The sequence below is a fragment of the Tamandua tetradactyla genome, chromosome 10, assembly GCF_023851605.1.
Source record: "Tamandua tetradactyla isolate mTamTet1 chromosome 10, mTamTet1.pri, whole genome shotgun sequence".
Taxonomy (NCBI): domain Eukaryota; kingdom Metazoa; phylum Chordata; class Mammalia; order Pilosa; family Myrmecophagidae; genus Tamandua; species Tamandua tetradactyla.
The window spans coordinates 58,104,956-58,125,747 of NC_135336.1; the positions used below are offsets into that span (position 1 = coordinate 58,104,956).

At 38.9% G+C, this 20,792-nt stretch overlaps 1 protein-coding gene across 2 annotated transcripts in view; it reads right to left on the bottom strand.

Annotated features, from left to right (window-relative positions):
- CSNK2A2IP (casein kinase 2 subunit alpha' interacting protein) overlaps positions 1-20,792 on the bottom strand; it is a 287,809-nt gene that overhangs the window by 90,876 nt on the left and 176,141 nt on the right. Inside the window, exon 3 of one of the 2 annotated variants that reach the window (XR_013158583.1) lies at positions 14,437-14,456. The exons of the other annotated variant lie outside the window; for it this stretch is intronic. The gene's annotated coding sequence lies outside the window, so the exon portion shown is untranslated. Of the gene's footprint in view, positions 1-14,436; positions 14,457-20,792 lie in introns of those variants that run through there. 2 annotated transcript variants of the gene reach the window in all.

Sequence of the window (20,792 nt, forward strand, 5' to 3'; positions counted from 1 at the left end):
GTAAAATCAAGTGGTTTAAGTGAATGAAGGGTTTGTTTTTCTCACTTAATATGTACAGAAGTAAGAAACCACGGTTGCTATAATAGCTCAAGAAAGACATCAAGGAAGCTGACTGTATCTGGCTTCATGTTTGTCATCTCTAACATGTAGCTTTTATCCTCATGGCCTTAATATTGCAGCTGCACCTCCAGATACCATGCAACTATTTAGGAAGAAATAATGGGGAAGACTCAAAGATTTCCTCCTATCAAGGTTATATTTGAGTCCAAAAGCCCTCACCCAAAGCTAAGACTTTTACCTCAATAACTAGAAAGGTATCACATAATCTTGTTGCAAACACTGAGAATTCAAGTATTGTGATTTACATAACCTGTAATAGAGCAGAAGGGATTGGAATGCCTCTTAAATAACAACCAACAATCAATCTCTCTCTGTGTGTCGCTGTCTCTCATGTCTTCCCTCTATCTCTCATTTTTTTTAAGAATTTCAGAATTGCATCTACCCATTTCCCTGTGGTAGGCCCACAATTAAATTGAAGCTATTATTCCAATCATAAAATCACCAAGAAATGCAGTCCGAGAACCAAGTCATCAAAGTGCTCTGATTTTTTCTCACTTCCATAGGCAACAGCTTCCTACAAATCACTCTTCCTCACAACTTCTACGTTAGTCTCTTTCTTAGCTTAGAGAAACCCAACTAGTTTCCTGTTTTACTACAACTGGATTCATTACCTTTCTTCATATGAAGCATTATTCTTTCCTGTTACCCTGTTTCAGTCACCTAGCCCAGTTTCTAGACTCAGTAGGCCTGATGCTTCAGCCCTGTTAGCCACTTTTCCATTTCTGATCCCTGAGGAGATTTTTATATTTGGGGAACCGGCAGTATCACTTATAATTTTACTTCTTATATTTTATCTATCATTTCATTGTATTCAGAATGATGGAAAGGTGTGGCTCAAAACATACCATAAGCATATACATATATATTGATTAGAAGCTCACATTTTTAAAAAGTATATTTATTTTGTGACAAATTGGACATACAGAAAGCTTTCAAAAACAGTCTACCCTTTATCCAATTAGTATCTTGCATAGCCATGGAACAATTATTCTAAGCAAAGAAAAGATCTCGAAATAATACCACTAATTAAATTACACAATTTATTTGAATTTAATGCTCCCCCCCCAACTTATTGTCCTCTTTCTGTCCCAGGATGCAATCCAGGATTCCACATTGCATTCACTTGTCATGTCTCCTCATTCTCCTCTGAGTTGTAACGCTCTCCATCCTCCTTGTCTTTGTAGAATATCTCTCAAACTGGGCTTTTCTGATGATTCATCACTTTTAGATTGAAGTTCTGCATTATTAGGAAGAATGCTTCCACAGTGATGAGCTCTTCTCAGTGCATCCCTTCAGGGTATGTGATGTCCACAGATTTTATTGGTAACCTTGATCTTGTGGTTAATATTATGGATGCCAGAATTTTCCACCGTAGAGTTTCTATTTTCCTTTTAGTCATTACTGAATATTTCAGGACAATTACTGAATATGTCCACACAATGCAAATCTGTTTTTGTTTAACTTTTACCCACTAATTTTAGCATTCAACAGAGGATTTTGCCTGCCGCAATTATTACTGTGGGGTTGTAGTGGTGATTTTATAGTTCCATATTCCATATACATTCATTAAGTGAAATTATTCTATAACCAAGAGTTGTCTGTACTTCCCAGTTATCTATTCAAGTATTTATTAAATAGATTTTTCTTTAAATCCATTCAATGGATTTGTATTTTTTTAATTGTGTTGTTCCAAAACTATTGCTCTTTCTGCTGTCATTCAAATTATTTTAAAGTTGGCCATTGGGATCCCTTTCAGATGGACTCCTGTGCCCTTTGTATGTACCCCTATCTCTCATCATCATCATTATTATCACTATTATTATTATTTTTAGTATTTCCTTACTTTCTGAAAATGCAAAATGCTTCAATTTCATCTTATACATCCCTTCCTAAATCCTCCAAGCAGGAATCAACCAGGTCTCCAAGAAGTACTGTGTCCTTGCTAAATATCTTTAGAAAGGTATTTAGAAACCATTCTCTGGGTGCTACATATGTTAACACTACTTCTGTGTCACTATTTCTAATCCCTCTTGTGGATAGAACTAGAAAATGTATTTGTAGACTAACCCATGCATGCACACACAAACACACATTTGTATTTGTGTATTTATCTTTACATATAGCTTTAAAAAGAGTTTATATTAATATATCCAACTCCAGTTCATCAGCACAGGGTTTAGTCTAGTCTTCCTCATTTCCTTATTTTTAACTTATTTCTCCATCCATGAGAAACCTGGCTCTCATTATCTACTTGTTGGCCTAATACTAGTAAACAATAAAGTAGTTTCAAAATTGCTAACACATATCCCTATAAGAAACAAATTTGGTACTTGTGTACAGTGTCCAGCAGCCTTATAATAGCCAATCAAAACTCTGTAGTCCAAATTATGTAGCTTAGCTTCTTTCTCCCCCATACCCTCCAGAATAATTATGTGATTTGTTTGTAAAAGATTCATTTGTCATGGCAGTGTCCCATCTTTCCCTCATATCCTGGATGAGTTTTTTTTTTAAAGTTTATTCTGCACAATTTGTTCTTTACGTTGTACTATTCTGTGGAGTATTGACAAATGCATAGAACTGAGTATCCAGAACTAGAGTTTCATACAGAAATGTTCCATGCCCCTTGTATTAGTTAGGGTTCACTACAGAAACAGAATCAACAGGGAACACTTGCAAATATAAAATTTATAAAACGTCTCACATGACAGCAGGAATGCAGAGTCCAAAATCTGCAGGGCAGGCTGTGAAGCTGATGATTCCAATGGAAGGTCTGAACTAACTCCACAGGAGAGGCTCACCAGCCAAAGCAGGAAGAGAGCCTGTCTCTTCTGAATCCTCCTTAAAAGGCGTCCAGTGATTAGATTCAGCATCACTCATTGCAGAAGACAGTCCCCTTTGGCTGATTACAAATGAAATCAGCTGTGGATGCAGCTGACATGATCATGATTGAATTCTATGAAATGTCCTCATCACAACAGACAGGCCAGCACTTGCCCAACAAGACAAACAGGTCCCACCACTTGGCCAAGTTGACACATGAACCTGACCATGACAGTCCACCCTTGTCAACTTGGCAGCTATACATGCCACCTTAAACCATACCTAATTTCTAAATAAAAACAGATAGAACACATGTTTTTTCTTTCAGCTAACAATACTCAACTGCCTTGCATATAATGGAAACACAATAAATCTCTCCAGAATAGGGTGCAAATTCTAGGATAATATTCATTCTTAAATTTGATATCTCACAACTTAAATAGTATAACATGAACAGAACAGCATTACAGTCCTCATTTCTGTAACTGATCACATGGTTGAAGTTCATATTTATCACTACCTTCTTCCACTACCCATTCCATGTTCCCTTTCCCCTCAGCAAGCACTTCAGCTGGCTGTGGTTCTTTGCCTGGTGGGGTGACCCAAACCTGTATTCTTGAAGTTTCAGAGCCATAGATAGTCCTGGCTGGATTGGGTTGCTGCAGTTTTCCATTGATTTTAATCACAGGGCATGGTAGTACTAAATTACGCCCTAAGCAATCTCCTATATTCCAAGAAAACTCTTCTTTACCTCCATTATGTAGTTGCAGTCCTAATTCCCCCTGATAGTCAGGGTCAGTCACCCCAGGCAATAATTTAATCCCCTTCTTGTCTTGTTGATCCAGTGGCATAAGTAGCCCAAAGTGATTAGTGGCAGTCTTAGATTCCGGCTCAATGGAATCATTGTTGTTTCTCCTGTGGAAGCACTCCCCATTTTGGAACTAAAATCTGTAGATCAGCAGAGCTCAGGGTCACAGGGACAGGAAGCAAAAATTTTCCTAGTGGATCACTAGGGGGTAATAGTGAGTGGTACCACTCCCATTTCCACCCCTTGGTTCCTGGACCCATGGATCCTGGTTATGGGAGAAACAGCACCATACAGGGGACACTGATTCAGAGCATATACAGCTTCCTGGAGAACATTATCCCAGACTTTCACAGTATTGCCACCTAACTGGCACTGTAATTGAGTTTTCAAAAGGCCACTCCACCATTCTATCAATCCAGCTGCTCTGGATGATGGGGAACATGGTAAGACCAGAGAACTCCATGAGCATGTGCCCATTCCCACACTTCATTTGTTGTGAAGTGCGTTCCTTGATCAGAAGCAATGCTGTGTGGAATACCATGACAATGGATAAAGCATTCTGAAAGTCCACAGATGGTAGTTTTGGCAGAAACATTGCATGTAGAGAAAGCAAACCCATATCCAGAGTATGTGTCTATTCCAGTTAGAACAAATCACTGCCCCTTCCATGAAGGGAGTGGTCCAATGTAATCAACCTGCCACCATGTAGCTAGCTGGTCACTTCAGGGAATGTTGCCATATCAGGGGCTGATTGTAGGTCTCTGCTGCTGGCAGATTGGGCACTCAGCAGTGGCTATAGCCAAGTGAGCCTTGGTGAGTGGAAGTCCATGTTGCTGAGCACATGCATAACCTCCATCCCTACCACCATGACCACTTTGTTCATGAGCCTGTTGGGCAATGACAGGAGTTGCTGGGGAAAGAGGCTGACTGGTATCCATAGAATGGTTCATCTTATCCACTTGATTATTAAAACCTTCCTTTGCTGAAATCACCCTCTGGTATGCATTCACATGGGACACAAATATGTTCATGTATTTAGTCCACTCAGAAATGTGTATCCACATACTTCTTCCCCAGACCTCTTTGTCAACAACTTTCCAATTATGGTCTTTCCAAGTCCCTGACCATCCAGCCAAACCATTAGCAACAGCCCTTGAGTCAGTATACAAACGCATCTCTGGCCAGTTTTCCTTCCAAGTAAAATGAACAACCAGGTGTACTGCTCGAAGTTCTGCCCACTGTGAGGATTTCTCCTCACCACTGTCCTTCAAGGACACCCCAGAAAGGTGTAGTAGTACTGCAGCTGTCCACTTTTGGGTGGTACCTGCATATCATGCTGAAACATCTGTAACCAGGGTCAAGTTTTCTCTTCCTCAGTCAATTCACTGTAAGGAACTCCCCAAGAGGCCATAGCTCTGGCCTGGGAAAGAGAAGGTAATGGCAGGAGTGGAGACCATGGGCATTTGGGCCACTTCTTCATGTAACATTCCTGTGCCTTCAGGACCTGCTCAGGCTATATCTCGTATATACCATTTCCATTTTAGTGTAGAGTGCTGCTGTGCATGCCCAGCTTTATGGCTTGGTGGGTCAGATAACACCCAGCTCATGATAGGCAACTCAGGTCTCATGGTAACTTGGTGGCCCATGGTTAAGCATTCAGTCTCTACTAAGGCCCAGTAGCAGGCCAAAGTTGTTTCTCGAAAGGAGAGTAGTTATCTGCAGCAGATGGTAAGGCTTTGCTCCAAAATCCTCAGGGTCTGCATTGTGATTCTCTTATAGAGGCCTGCCAAAGGCTCCAGAAAGCATCTGTATTTGCCACTGACACTTCCAGCACAATTGGAGCTACTGGATCATATGGCCCAAGTGGCAGAGCCACTTGTACAGCAGCCTGGACCTCTTGCAGAGTCTCTGTTCTTCAGATCCCTACTCAAAATCAGCAGCTTTTCTGGTCACTTCATAAATGGGTCAGAGTAGCACACCCAAATGAGGACTATGTTGTTGCCAAAATCCAAAAAAAACAACTAGGTACTGTGTCTCTTTTTTGGTCATAGGAGGGGCCAGATTCAGCAACTTATCCTTCACCTTAGAAGGGATATCTCAACATGCACCACCCCCCCTGGACACCTAGAAATTTCACTGAGGTGGAAGGCCCCTGTAGTTTTCTTAGATTTATCTCCCATCCTCTGACATGCAAATGCCTTACCAATAAGTCTAGAATATTTGCTACCTCTTGCTCACTAGGTCCAATCAACATGATATCATCAATATAATGGACCAGTGTGATGTCTTGTGGGAGGGAGAAACGATCAAGGTCCCTGTGGACAAGATTATGACATAGGGCTGGAGAGTTGATATACCCCTGATGTAGGACAGTGAAAGTATTTTGCTGATCTTGCCAGCTGAAAACAAACTGTTTCTGCATTTGCCAGATCAATAGCTGCATAACAGGTACCAGGGGATTTATTGATTTGCTCAAGCAATGATACCACATCTAGAACAGCAGCTGCAATTAGAGTTACAGCCTGGTTGAGCTTATGATATTCCACTGTCATCCTCCAAGACCCATTTGTTTTCTGCACAGGCCAAATAGGAGAGTTGAATGGGGATGTGGTGGGAATCACCACCCCTGCATCTTTCAAGTCCTTAAGAGTGGCAGTAATCTCTGCAATCCCTCCAGGAATCCAGTATTGCTTCTGATTTACTATTTTGCTAGGTAGGGGCAGTTCTAGTGGCTTCCACTTGGCCTTTCCCACCATAATAGCCCTCACTGCACGAGTTACAGAGCCAATGTGGGGATTCTGCCAGTTGCTCAGTAAGTCTATATCAGTTATACATTCTGGACCTGGGGAAATAACTACAGAATGGGTCTGGGGGTCCACTGAACACACTGTGGGTCAGACCTGAGCTAAAACTTCATTGACCACCTGGTTTCCATAAGCCCGCACTCTGACTGGTGGACCAGAGTAACATTTTGGGTCCCCTGGAATTAATGTCACTTCTGAACCTGTGTCTAATAATCCCCGAAATATCTGACCATTTCCTTTTCCCCAATGCACAGTTACCCTGGTAAAAGGCCTTCGGTCTCCTTGGGGAAGGCATGGAGAAAGATTAACAGTTCAAGTTTGTGGCAGTGTAACAGGGTTCTCCTCCAAAGAACCTGTCCTCCCCTTCATTTGAAGTGTTTCAAGTCTGGAAATTGATTAAGGGGCCGTGACTCTGTGTTTTTGTAATTCAGGTTAGACTTCTGGTCACTTGACCTAGAACTCTTTTGTTTATACAGCTCGAACAAGAATTTAGTAGACTGCCCTTCTATTGTATTTCTAGGTACCCCATGATTTACTAGCCAATGCCACAAATCTCTGTAAATCAGATTATTTTGATGCCTGCTTTGAGTTTGCTGTCTATTTTAACAGCCACGTTGATTCTGTCATTGGCGATTAAGTGGTGCTACCTGGCTTCTGCCATCTCGAGATCCCATCATCCCCATTGTGTTTAAGGATCCCAGCTCAGTGACAGCAGTTCCTACAGTAATATCTGACCTACAGAGAAGTGCAACCACAGAGCTCTTCAGGGATGATGGTGCTAGTCTCACAAATTTATTTCTCTCTTCTGGTAAAAGGTGCATCCTCCAGACATTCCTGGGGTGAAAGAGCAGGCTTTGCACGATAAATTCACTTTAACATTCCAATCTCTCTAAGACTCTGGATCCCCTCATCTACATTATACCAGGGCAGTTCTGGCATTTTAACCTCAGGTAATTTTGGCCACCTTTTGATCCATGTTTCAACCAACCATCCAAACAAATTGTTAATACCTTTTCTAACTGCTCGAGCTATAACATTGAATGTAGAATCTCTGCTTAGTGGGCTCATATCAATAAATTCAGCCTAATCCAGCCTTATATTCCTCCCACCATTATCCCACACCCTTAAAATCCATTGCCACACATATTCCCCTGATTTCTGTCTGTATAAATTGGAAAACTCACGTATTTCTTTTGGAGTATAATGTACCTCCTCATGTGTGATACTTTGTACCTCACCGTTAGGGGCCTGTTGGGACTTTATTCTAGTTATAGGTCTGTAAGAAATGAGGTATGGTGGGGGTGGGTCATGAAAAGAATTAGAAGTATCTTCCAAGCCATTTGCTTCCAGGCCTTCATTTGCAGTTTCATCTGGTGAAACAAGATTAATCACTCTAGGGCTAATTCCTTCAAGGTGGGCTGGAGGTGGGGTGGTTATGTCCTCAGGGCAGACTATTACAGGGTTATCTAGAGAAGACTCAGTATGATCTAGGGTTTCAACTCACCCCCAACATCTTTATCAATCCATATGTCACCATCCCATTTTTCAGGGTCCCACTCCTTTCCAATCAATGCCCTCACTTTAACGGTAGACACCATGCAACATTGAGATTTCAGTTTACGTTGTAAAGTTGCTACTCTAGCAATAAGATTCTGAGTCTGATTTCAGAGATCTCAAGTCTGCGGCTACAGAAAATAAGATTTTCCTTCAGGATATTCATAGAAACTTCTACATCTGTCAAACAGTGCTAAAGCTTCTTGTCTGAAGACTTAAACCCATCCCTTTCACTCTTTAATGTAGCCAGTGTATCTAACAACAACCAACCAACATCTCTAGACCTCTTATTTCCACAAAACTCTGTAAAGGTGTCAAAAACATTATCCCCCAGAGCCTGGCTTTGTACAAGCGAAGCATTAGGAGAATCGAGTGGTGGTATTTTGACTATCTCTTTTGCCAACTCATTCCATGGATTAGGAGTGTCATTCTGATTAAGGGAATCAGAGTTCTTAGTGCCTTTGAGTCCAGTCAGAGTAGAAAACCATTCATAAAAACCCATTTTTAAGATTCTGTTTCTTAAGAACCACTCCTTGTACCAAGACATATTAGTTAGGGTTCTCTAGAAAAACAGAATCAACAGGGAACACTCGCAAATATAAAATTTATAAAAGTGTCTCATGTGACCACAGGAACACAGAGTCCAAAATTTGCAGGGCAGGCTGCGAAGCCGGCGATTCTGATGGAGGGTCTGGACGAACTCCACAGGAGAGGCTCGCTAGCCAAAGCAGGCAGAAAGGCTGTCTCTTCTGAATCCTCCTTAAAAGGCTTCTGGTGATTAAATTCAGCATCTCCCATTGCAGAAGACACTCCCTTTTGGCTGATTACAAATAAAATCAACTGTGGATGCAGCTGACATGATCATGATTTAATTCTATGAAATGTCCTCATCACAACAGACAGGCCAGCACTTGCCCCACAAGGCAAACAGGTACCACCACTTGGCCAAGTTGACACATGAACCTGACCATGACACCCCTCTAGAACTCCCCTGTATAGTCACTGTATAGTAAACCACTCCCTGACACCTGGGAAACCATTAATTTGTTTTTCATCCCTATAATTTTTCCTTTTACAGAGTGTCAGATAAATGGGCTCATACAATATATCACCTTTTGACTTTGGCAAAAAGCATCAAAGATTTATTCATACTGTTGTGTGAAATTATAGTTTATTCCTTTGTATTGCAGAGTAGTATTTCGCTTTAAGGATGGACCACGGTTTGTTTATGCATGCATCGATTGAGCAGCATCTGTATTGTCTTCAATTTTTGAAGATTATAGATAAAAGTATTATAAATATTCACTTGCAGATATTTGCAAGAGCATAAATTTTCATTTGTCTTAGGCAGATACCTAGGAGTGGGATTGTTGGGTATATGACAGATGTGTATTTAAATCTGTAAGATACTGCCAAGCTGCTTTTCCAAAATGGCTATATCACTTGTTTTCTCTTCAGCATTATGTAAGTGTTATAGGTGGTACACATCCTAGTTGACAATTAATACAGTTTTTTAATTTTTATTTTAGTTTTAGCCATGTTAGTAAGCAGATAGTGATATTCCATTTTTGTTTTCAATTGCGTTTCCCTGGTAATTAATGATATACCACATTGTTCATGGTCATTTACTACCCAAAATATTCATTGCTGTGTTTGCTCAGAAATTCTGCCGATTTTTAAAAATTTGTGTTTTCTTTTTATTGAATTTTGAAAGTTCAATATATATATATGCATAAAATTCCTTTGTCAGATATGTGATATGTGATGCAAATATTTTCTCATATTTCTCCTCATTGAGGTCTTTTCTTTTCATTGTCATAGCAGTGCTTTCAACAGAGCAAAAATTTTAAGTTCAATAAAGTCCAGCTTTACTTTTTTCCTTCCTTCTTTCTTTCTATCCTTTTTTTCCTTTTTTTTTCCTTTTTTGATCCTGTTTTTAGTGTTATATCTAAAACTGCTTTGCCTAACACAAGATCACACAGATTTTTTTCCTGTTTTCTTTGAGAACTTATTTATGCTTTAAATTTAGGTCAACAACTTATTTTGAGTTAGATTTTTATTAAAAAATGAAGTATTGGTCAAAGTTCCTTTTGTTTGCATAAAGACCTCCAGTTATTTCAGCATCAGTTAAAAATCTATCCTTTCTCCTTTGACTTGCCTCTTGGCCCATGTGTCAAAAATCAGTTGATGACATTTTGAGGGTCTATTTCTGAGCAATCCACTCTGTACCACTGAAATTTTATCTTTCCATTGATATCATATTGTCTTGATTACAGTAGATTTACAGTATTAATATTGAGTAATGTGAATCATCTAACTTAATTCTTATTTTCTAAATGTTTTCTCTATTTTAATTCTTTTCCATCTACATGTAGTATTACTTAGTATTTTCCAGATAAACAGAACTGAGAAAATATATGTATAAACTAATTTATTACAGGAATCGATCCATGCAACCAGGGGATTAGAAAGTCTAAATTGCGTAGGGAAGCTGCAAGTTAGAAATTTCAATGAATGTGAAGTTGAATTCTCTAGGAGAAAATGCTGGCTGGCTGAATAGAGACAGAAATTCTTTTCTGCAGATTTCTGCAGTCCTCAAATTCTGGCTTTAAGATCTTCAACTGATTAGATGAGGAGGCACCCCTCATTGCTGAGTGTAATCACCCTTGATAATTGTAGATGCAGTCAGCCATAGATATAAACAAATGATTGCAGAGGCAAATCCATACATGCAGTGCCCTAACAATAACAATCAGATCAGAACTTGCTTCATCAAACAACTGGACACCAAACTTTAGTCAAGTTTACCTATGAAATTAAATCACACATAGTTATTGAGTAAGATGTCAATATCTACAAAAAGTCTGCTGGGATTTTGATTGGACTTTCAATGAATTTATTAGCTCTTATTTGGGATCATTTAAACTTAACAACATTAAATCTCTTAATATATGGTTATGGTTTAGCTCTGTATTTGTCTTTGATTTCTTTCATCAGTGTCTTATAGTTTTAGCATGCAGATCCTGCATGTATTTAGATGCAGAGCTAAGAACTTTATTAGGGAGATACTATTTTAAATGGTATTCAATTTGTTGTTTGTTTTTATAATTAACATTCTAGTTGTTCATTCCTAGTATATAGGAATGTGATTTACTTTTTTATCCTTAGATATTACACTTTTTATTATTTCAAGAAACTTGTTGTCAACTTGAGATTTTCTATATAGACAATTATGTCATCTGCCAGTAAAAGGCTGTATTTTTTCATATTACTTTTTTGTTTCTTTTTTGTTTTTGGTCTTATTGTCAGTATGGTTTCTAATATGAGTTATGAGAAAGGAAATTTTTTGCCTTGTTCTCAAACATATCCTCACCATTAAGTATGATATTAGTTGTAGGTTTTTATGAAGATGCAATTTATAATGTCAAGGAAGTTGCCATTTATTCTTGTTTTGCTGAGAGTTTTTACCATGAATAGCTGTTGAATTTTGTTGAATATTTTTTTTTGCAGCTTTAGGGATGATTATAACATTTTTTTTTAATTTCATTTCATTTCCAAATATCTGGAGATTTCCAGATATCTCACTCAGTTCAAATTCATGTACCAATACCTTGTGTTTAGATAAAGAGTTCTGTTTTGTTGGGGGTCAATTTACCAATGCAGTATCTACTTGACCTTCAGATTTAAAGGTCCTTTATGTGTGTGTGTGTGTGTTCTGCAACCGCAGCTCAATGATGGGTTTGAAATAAGTCATGAATTTGAAGACATTTTGCTTTTTATTGTTTTGTTGTTTATAAGTATAGGAGCAATACTCCTTTTTAGTTATCTACATTCCAGAACTGAAATTGTCTTACATTGTCTTAATGAGCCTCAATTGTGGGGACTTTAATTGCAATTATTTGGTCATAATATCCCATGCAGTATTGGTCCATGAATAACTTTTATTCATTTTTCTATTTCTCATTTATAATTGTATAATTAACACCAAACCCTATCAAAGGAATAGAATAGCATCAATAACTTATATATACCAAATGCTTCTGAGAACAAATCACTGTACTTGTTTTGATCATTCTCTAACTTTCTAATACTTTCATCATCAATATGTATCTGCCTAAAATAAATATTTGTTGGAAAAAAAGTATAAAAGCCAGTTTTTAATCCAGTGGGCTTGGTTACTGGGCTTCAGTTTCTGTGCCCCTTTAATTCTACCTCAGTTATTTCTAGATATCCTTAAAATTACCCCATGTGTACATTGAAATTAGTCTTGGTTAAAAAGTACAATTCCATGTCTGCCATGATCTTTTCCTGCACTGTAGCTTCACTGCTAATGTTCACAGGCTTCAAAGCCATGGGAGGAGAATTTGTTATTTCTGTACCTAATGGTATTTCTTCAATCATCCATCTATGCCAAATGTAGTTTCCCACTATTACCAAAGCTCAGCCTGATAGTGTCTGAACATTGCTGGAAACAAATATTTTGGAGATCATGATACTCGTCCCCCTTCTGTATCAGACACTTTTCTGGACTGCAGACAATGATACTTGTACCTGTAGTCATAAAAATTTTTATGAGGTGTGATTTTTACACATTGAAACCTGGATTTCCAGAGAAAATATTTATTTATTTTTTTCTAGAAAAAATAAATCGATCTCACAATCGATCTCATTTTAATCCCAAACTCTCATTCTTTTTGATGATTGAAGTTAAAATAGATCAAATTGCCAATGTTTATAGATTTTGCTAATAGGCCCTCAAAATTGATTCTTCTTTTCTTTCATGATAGCCAGGTGTAAACTCATGGTCCATGGCCGCATATGGCAATTCACAACCATTTGCTGAGTAGAATATATCAATACATTGAGTTGGTATAATAAATTAAAGTTACATGTCATCCCCTTAAATGGAAAAAAGCGTTTCCCTTTTTCCTTTAACCTTTTCTTCTCCTTAATTGTTCTCTCAGTCTTTGCTAGTCTCCTGTCAGATGCATTGGTTGTCATCTTGTTTAGAGACATTTCTGAATAGGTATTTCCTGAGGAGTGGTTGCACAGCCATTTTTCTTTTTCTTAATGTTAAAATGTTTATAGTGACAACATGCTGACATCCACTAGTGAAGTCCATGATTCTTGATATTTCTCTAATTATAGGGCCACACATCTTCTGGTGTTTTCTGCTTTATCAGTTCTCACAAGACTTTCAAAACTCCGACTGAATGTGTGGCACTTCTGGAATCCCTCCTGGTCACACATATACCAAGGGAAACCAGTTCACTCTTTAAGATCCATATACCTAAGCATCCACTCGACTGATTTCAAAAGTATTGTGTTAAGGAAATCACAGATAGTGACCAGGCAGCCATCACCAAGACCTCACCATCCCCACCTCTTTTTCTGGGAAAGTCAGGAAGACATACTAAGTAGCCATCTTTTGGCCTTCAGCTACCTGTAACTCTTTTTGTATTGCGTGCCATTCCACAACATATGGGGGTTGTAAATCTGATGAAAAGTTTCTACCAGATCTGAAACTAGGAATAAGCTACATCAGATACTTATCAAAACAGGAATTCTCAGTGGCAGGACCTGTTCCCCACGGAATAAATAAGAACCACTCTCAAACAGTATAGATTTGTCTATCTTCTCCAATGTGAAGTGGTGCGTGCAGAGCTGTCACCCATTGGCCCTGACCTGGGAGATCAGCTGTGATAAGACTACTTCCTCTGTTCTTTTGAACTATTTGTGCTGTGTAAGTGAAAAGAAAATTGCTTTCTTTTCTGGACTGTTTATTCTGTGCAAGTAATAAAGGGATCACTTGCTGAACCCATGACACACCATTGTAGCAACTTACTATATGTACTATCAACAAAGCACCATGTTTTTCCAGAACATTGATGAATGCTGACCTTCTCCCAGGTACTTGCAATTTTCCTGGACTATGTTCTAAAAAAAATGAAGCACAACTCCCCTTTCCCCAGTCATATACCTGAGAGTTCCCCTTATATTTGTGAATGTCTCTGCCATCTTATCTCTTTTAGATTTGATACTGAGAAGAAGATGGAATGTGGTAATGTCACTTATGTCCTGCCTCTTATTTCTTCAATGGAACTTCTCTTTCCTTCTTGAATTGCAAAGACTTTCATTAAATATATTTTATATCTTGCTTTATAATGAAACCTGTGGTCAACCACCCAACAACATAGTTTATGGTATATAAAGAAAAGCTTTTGGAATTTAGAATCTCTTTTGTCTCTGAACAATGCCTTATTTTCAAGAGGAATGCTTCTCAAATCAGTGGATAATTTTTAAAAATTTATCCAATAGCTTCTTTATTCTTCTCCTTAGCATTCTTTCCCCTGTAACAAAGAGTAACCTAATTTAGTGAGGAGGGAGACCAATACAGAAACATTAATCACAGGAAATCAAAACTTATTGGTTTAATATTTCAAGAAAGTATCATTTTTATCTTTCTTAGGAATGAGCTTGCAGCCTACACTCTTTGTCCTGCAAGTATCTCCTTATCCAATCCCCCCTACCGAACAGACTTCAAAATACCTAGATGCAGAGAAATAAGTATGGGCAAATAAAAAAAATTCCAATAGCCATAGGGACTGTGAAATTTTACTCCCAATTAAGTTACGACTCAATGTGGTAGCTCTAAAACATATACACAAGTGATTATATTAACAAGGGAAATTTAATCTTCTCAGTCTAAACGACTTCAGAGCTGCCACCAATGACCACAATAAGATCGAAACAGGCAAATTTGTTTAATATTAATTTAACTATTCAACGTATCCACATGGTTTTCTCAAAGAAGAAGGGCACATTAAACCAATGATGAATTCTATTTTTTAGAGAAATTTTTTCTAGCTTAGAAGTAACAACACATGTTTGTTTTGTTTTGTTTATTTTTTACAGTGTCTACATCCAGTGTTTAGAAAACACTATGGATTACTATAAGCCAGCTAAATAGAAAAGTAAAAAAAACCCTCCCATTTTCTTATCTATCTTTTTAAAGCAGTAGAAGGAAAGTTGCCAAATTAGGAAATAAATTTTCAGTTGGAAAGAAATTTATATCTTGAAAAGATGCTAAAATATGAAAACAAATTGATGTCTTACAAAACTATTTCTTTCTCCAAAAACATCTAATAAATATAGTAAAACACATCTATTATTAATCAGATTTGTTAAAGAAAAATGCAGGCTCAAATGCAATTGCAAATTTTTTTCTTAAAAATATGCTATTATTTATCATTGATCAACTCATTACCAGAATGAGTATTTGATGCCTTAGGATTATTTCTCACTAGAGTCCATAACTTGTTTTCAATGTTTTGGGGTATTTTATTTGCTTTGTTTTGTTTTGTTTTTTTATTTCTTGGCATCGTTAGCATTTTGTTTTGATTTTGGATTTAGAATTTTCATTGTCCCTGATATAAAAAAAAATACCTTAGAAAGTTTTATAAGTAAAATACTTTAGAAGGTTGTTCTAGTTTGCTAGCTGCCGGAATGCAACACACCAGAGACGGATTGGCTTTTAATAAAAGGGGATTTATTTTGTTGGTTCTTCAAAGGAAAGGCAGCTAACTTTCCACTGAGGTTCTTTCTTACGTGGAAGGCACAGGATGGTCTCTGCTGGTCTTCTCTCCAGGCCCCTGGGTTCCAACAACTTTCCCCAGGGTGATTTCTTTCTCCATCTCCAAGGGCCCAGGCTGAGCTGCAAGTGCTGAGATGAGGAATGCCAAGCTGCTAGGCTGTGCTACGTTGCGATCTCTCATTTAAGCACCAGCCAATTAAGTCAAACGTCACTCATTGCAGCAGACACGCCTCCTAGCCGACTGCAGATGTAATTGGCAACAGATGAGGTTCACGTACCGTTGGCTTATGTCCGCAGCAACAAGATTAGGTATGCTCACCTGGCCAAGTTGACAACTGAATCTAACTAACACATGTCCACCCCTTGTCAACTTGGCAACTTCAAGCATCACCTTAAACAGATGCAAAAAATTCTGTTCTTGCTGTGGACCTGTGAATCTCAAAACAAGTTGTCTAGTGCCAAGATGCAAAGGAGGATATTCACAGGATATTTCCATAGGGAGAAATTGGAAGGAAGATCTGCAGGCAAACACCATTGGATTTCCAAGTCTGAAAGTCATTTATCCTTCGGCTGTAGAAGGCGGCAGTCCCACCCCTTCCAAGGGCCTATGCAGTGGCCAGCCTCTTTCCAAATCAACCTCGGGGAACATCGAGGAGACCACCTCTGGGCTCCACTCTCTCCAGGCATCAGGACCACCCCTGGGCTCTCTGCCATTTCTGGGGCGCACGCTCAACCCCTCCACATGGTGGCAGCCAGGCTCTCCCAGTCCCCCAAGGAGCGTGCTACGCCTTTTCCAAGGCCCGAGGCTGCACAACTATTCCACTGCAATGAGAGGGGAGACTCATCCTCGCCCTTCAGGGTAAACTCACCCTCTCCACACATACAGGTGGGTCCACTCTCCTGGCCAAGGTTTCTTGGCTTCAGACCCAAACTTCCACGGTTCTCACTCTGCAAACTCCAATCTCTCCCTTTTGTGTCCTCCTTTGTCAAGATTGGCGGTGGTTCCATTTACACAAACAGTCTCTTCAAGCCCTCCAGGACTTCTCCATCAATCTCTTCACAGTTCCTCCAAAGTCTTCCCCTTAGCCATCCAAAACACAGTTCCAACAGATCTGGCATTTGCAAACCGCAGCAGCTCCCCACTCTCCGGTACCAACTCTGTTCTAGTTTGCTAGCTGCTGGAATGCAATATACCAGAAACGGAATGGCTTTTAACAAGGGGAATTTAATGAGTTGCTAGTTTACAGATCTAAGGCCAAGAAAATGTCCCAATTAAAACAAGTCTATAGAAATGTCCAATCAAAGGCATCCGGGGAAAGATACCTTGGTTCAAGAAGGCCGATGAAGTTCAGGGTTTCTCTCTCATCTGGAAAGGCACATGGTGAACGCAGTCAGGGCTCCTCTCTCGGCTGGACAGGCACATGGCGAATACGGTATCATCTGCTAGCTTTGTCTCCTGGCTTCCTGTTTCATGAAGCTCCCCGGGAGGCGTTTTCCTTCTTCATCTCCAAAGGTCGCTGGCTGGTGGACTCTCTGCTTCGTGGTGCTGCAGCATCCTCTGCTCTCTCTGAGTCTCTCTCTCCAAAATGTTTCCTCTTTTATAGGACTCCAATAAACCAATCAAGACCCACTCAAATGGGTAGAGACATGTCATCCCCTAATCCAGTTCAACAACCATTCTTGACTAAATCACATCAACCAGGGAGATGATCTCATTACAGTTTCAAATATACAGTATTGAATAGGGATTATTCTACCTTTATGAAATGGGATTTATATTAAAACATGGCTTTTCTTAGGGGGCATACTTCCCTTCAAACCAGCACATTCCACCCTCTGGCCCCTAAAAAAGACATGTTTTTCCCAAATACAAAATACATTAATTTCATAACAATATTAGAAACCTTAAACCTTTCAGTAGCAATACAATGAAGTACAAAATTAGAGACAGTATAAAATGTCATCAAGTCAGTTACAGGCATGGTCTGTCCTAAGGCAAAATTTTCTCCATTTGCTTTGGACCTTTGAAAACTCATCCACAAGTTATTTGCTGCCAACATACAAAGAAGGAACATTCACAGGATACACAGACACATTTCCATAGGGAGGAAGGAACACAGGGGTCACTGGACCCATACAGTTTCGAAAACCCGCAGGGCAAAGTCCATTAGATTTCAAAGTCTGAGACTCATTTATCCTCAGGGCTTTAGAAAGTGGCAGTCCCACCCTTTCCAAATGCCTACGCCTGCCTCTCTCTGAATGCAACCTTGGGGGATATTGGGGAGACCACCTTTCTCTCAGCTCCACCCTCTCCAAGCATTGGGGCCACACCCGGGCTCTCTGCTATCTCCGGGGCACACGCTCAACCCCTCCATGTGGTGGCAGCCAGGCTCTCCCCAAACCCCAAGGAACGTGCTTCACTCTCTCCAAGACCTGAGGCGGCATGACTCTCCCACTGCAACGAGGTGGAAGGCCCATTCTCTGCCTTTGGGGCAAACTCACCCTCTCCACGGGCTTGGGTGGGTCCACTCTCCTGGCCCGAGGCTTCTTGACTTCAGACCTCAGACTCCATGGTTTTGCCTCTGAAGTTATTTTTCTTCCAATGTGTCCCTTCTCTCAACCCCTCAGTCCAGACTGGCAGCGGCTCTGTTCATACAGGTCCCACAGCACTCTCGTTGGCTTTCTATGCAGTAGCCTTGGATTGTGCCCATCAGACATAAGGAGTTTCCACAAATCTTTCCTGGATAACTCCATGTCTGATCCTGACTTTCTCTGAAATGGCTGGCTAGTTCCACACTTGGTTAAATCCACACTATACTCTGTAGTCTCCCTTTCTGTAGGCCCAGAATTTTCCAGGACCTCAGTTTCTGGTTTCTTTTTACTCAAGAGTTCAGTTCTCAGCTTATCTCTTTCCTTTCGCATTTCACTATAAGCTGTGAGGAGAAACCAGGCTGCACTTTCAACACTTAATTTGGAGATCTCTTCTGCTAAATATACAAGTTCATGGCTTTTACAATCTGCCTTCCAGCCAAAGCCATGAGTCAATTTTGCCAGATTATCTGCCATTTTAAAACAAGGCTCACTTTCCTTCCAGTCTACAATAACACGTGCCTCATTTCTGTCTAGGGCCTCATCAGAGGTATCTTTAGAGTCCACATTTCTCCCAACAGTCTCTCCAAAGCATTCTAGGCCTTCTCTATCAAGCTTTTCACAACTCTTCCAGAATCTTCCCCATATCCATTTAAAAAGCCGTTCCAAAACAACAATAACCAAAAATTCCTGGATTAGAAATAGAAAAACTCAGTAATATATGCTATCATTGCAACAGAACAGTAGTTGAAGAAGTGAAGCTATTTGTTGGTTGACATTGGTCTCCTACTTACTGGCTTTATGACCTCGGGCAAATTATGTAACCTCAATGCTTCAGTTCAGCTGGAAAGGAGAGTTATTCAGAGTTCCTATTTCACTGACTTTTGAGAATTAAATAAGATAATGAATACAAACTTTTAAAATTTTGTATGTTACATATGGCTCAAGTAATATTAGTTCTTAATTCTTTACTTTCTTTCCCTTCGGAATGTCTTTAAATTTATTTCCTAATTTGGGAAATTTGCTAAAAAATATATATATCCTAGGACAATAAAAGCATTTTCAAATAAATTAAATGATTTTTGCCTGACTCGTAAGTTTTGTACTCTTCATTTAAAAGTGCCGGTTCTTTCTCCCTTAACTTTTATATCTTTAACAGCATTGGTATGCCTATCTGAAATAGCCTTATCTTTTTTTCCCCTCTGATATAAATTCTAAGTTCCTTCAGAGTTCAACTTAAACTATACCTCTTCCATTGCTAACAAAGTTCGAACCCTCTAAAATTATGCCTTTCTCTGGAATACATACCTGTTAATTCTCAAAACTGATGGATATACTATTAGTCAAAATTACCTGGAGAACTTTCTCAAAATAGTCCTTATTGCTCCTGCATTAATGTAGTCTCTGATGTTTGGCTCATACATTTTTAAAAGGTAACCAATATGATTCAAATGCACCTCCCCTTCTCCCTCACCCAACTGACAAACCCTAATCTGGGACATGAATAACTTAATAAATATACTTTCCTTTCCTATTTAAAGTTCTAAACATCAATTGCTATGGCTCCCCTCATTCTGAAAGCTGTTTTGTACCAGTATTAGCAATTTGAGAAGATACATTTTCAAGCTGCTTTAAAAAATTCCCAAATATCTGGAAATTATTTTATGACTTTCTACTTGAGTTTGAGACTTTTATTAGATGTCCCCTAGTATTTTCTGGTGGCCTCTGTTTAATCTGATATTGAGAAAGTTAAAGGGAAGGAAATGGTTTCATATTTTAAGGCATTCTCTTTCATATTTTAAGCCAACTCAAAGACCAATAGGATTATTTAAATTCTCTTTTGCTTAAAAGAAAGATATGTTTAAAGACAAACAAGAGATTAACTACCACTAAGGAATAAATTTTCTAAGAAACCTGAGAAACTTTTCTAAGAAAGCCTGCCATGACTATACCTGAGTAAAATGTATGTAAATGTTGAGTGCTACCATTAAGAATTATGAACAAAAAATTATATTATGAGGAAGAATATAAGTTTTGAAAAGAAACCATGCTTCTGGATTTAAAAGAAAATATGGTAAACCTCCTGGTTCTCCACAAATTAATCTGGAAGGATAAAGTCACACTTCATTGAGATGGGGAAGACTTCAGAAGAAGAGAGTTTAATGATGGGGCAAGGGTGTAGGAACAAAGATAAGGCATTTGGTCTGCTATTGTTGTGTTTGAAATGACTACTACCATTTGAGATAGTGAATAAGAAATTTGAAGCTCATAATAACTGGACTAGAAGATCAATTTCAGGAATCATCAATTTATAGTTGGTGTTGAAAACCATATGAAAGCCATTTTGTAGAAATGAGAGTAGATAGAAAAAAGATCCAAATACTGAGTCTTGAGGCACTACAATATTTCAACATTAGAGTAAAAGGAAGAAACCAATAAATGTGACTGAGAAGGATAGAAAGAAAACCAGGATCATACAAGAAAGCATTTCAGGAAGGAAGGA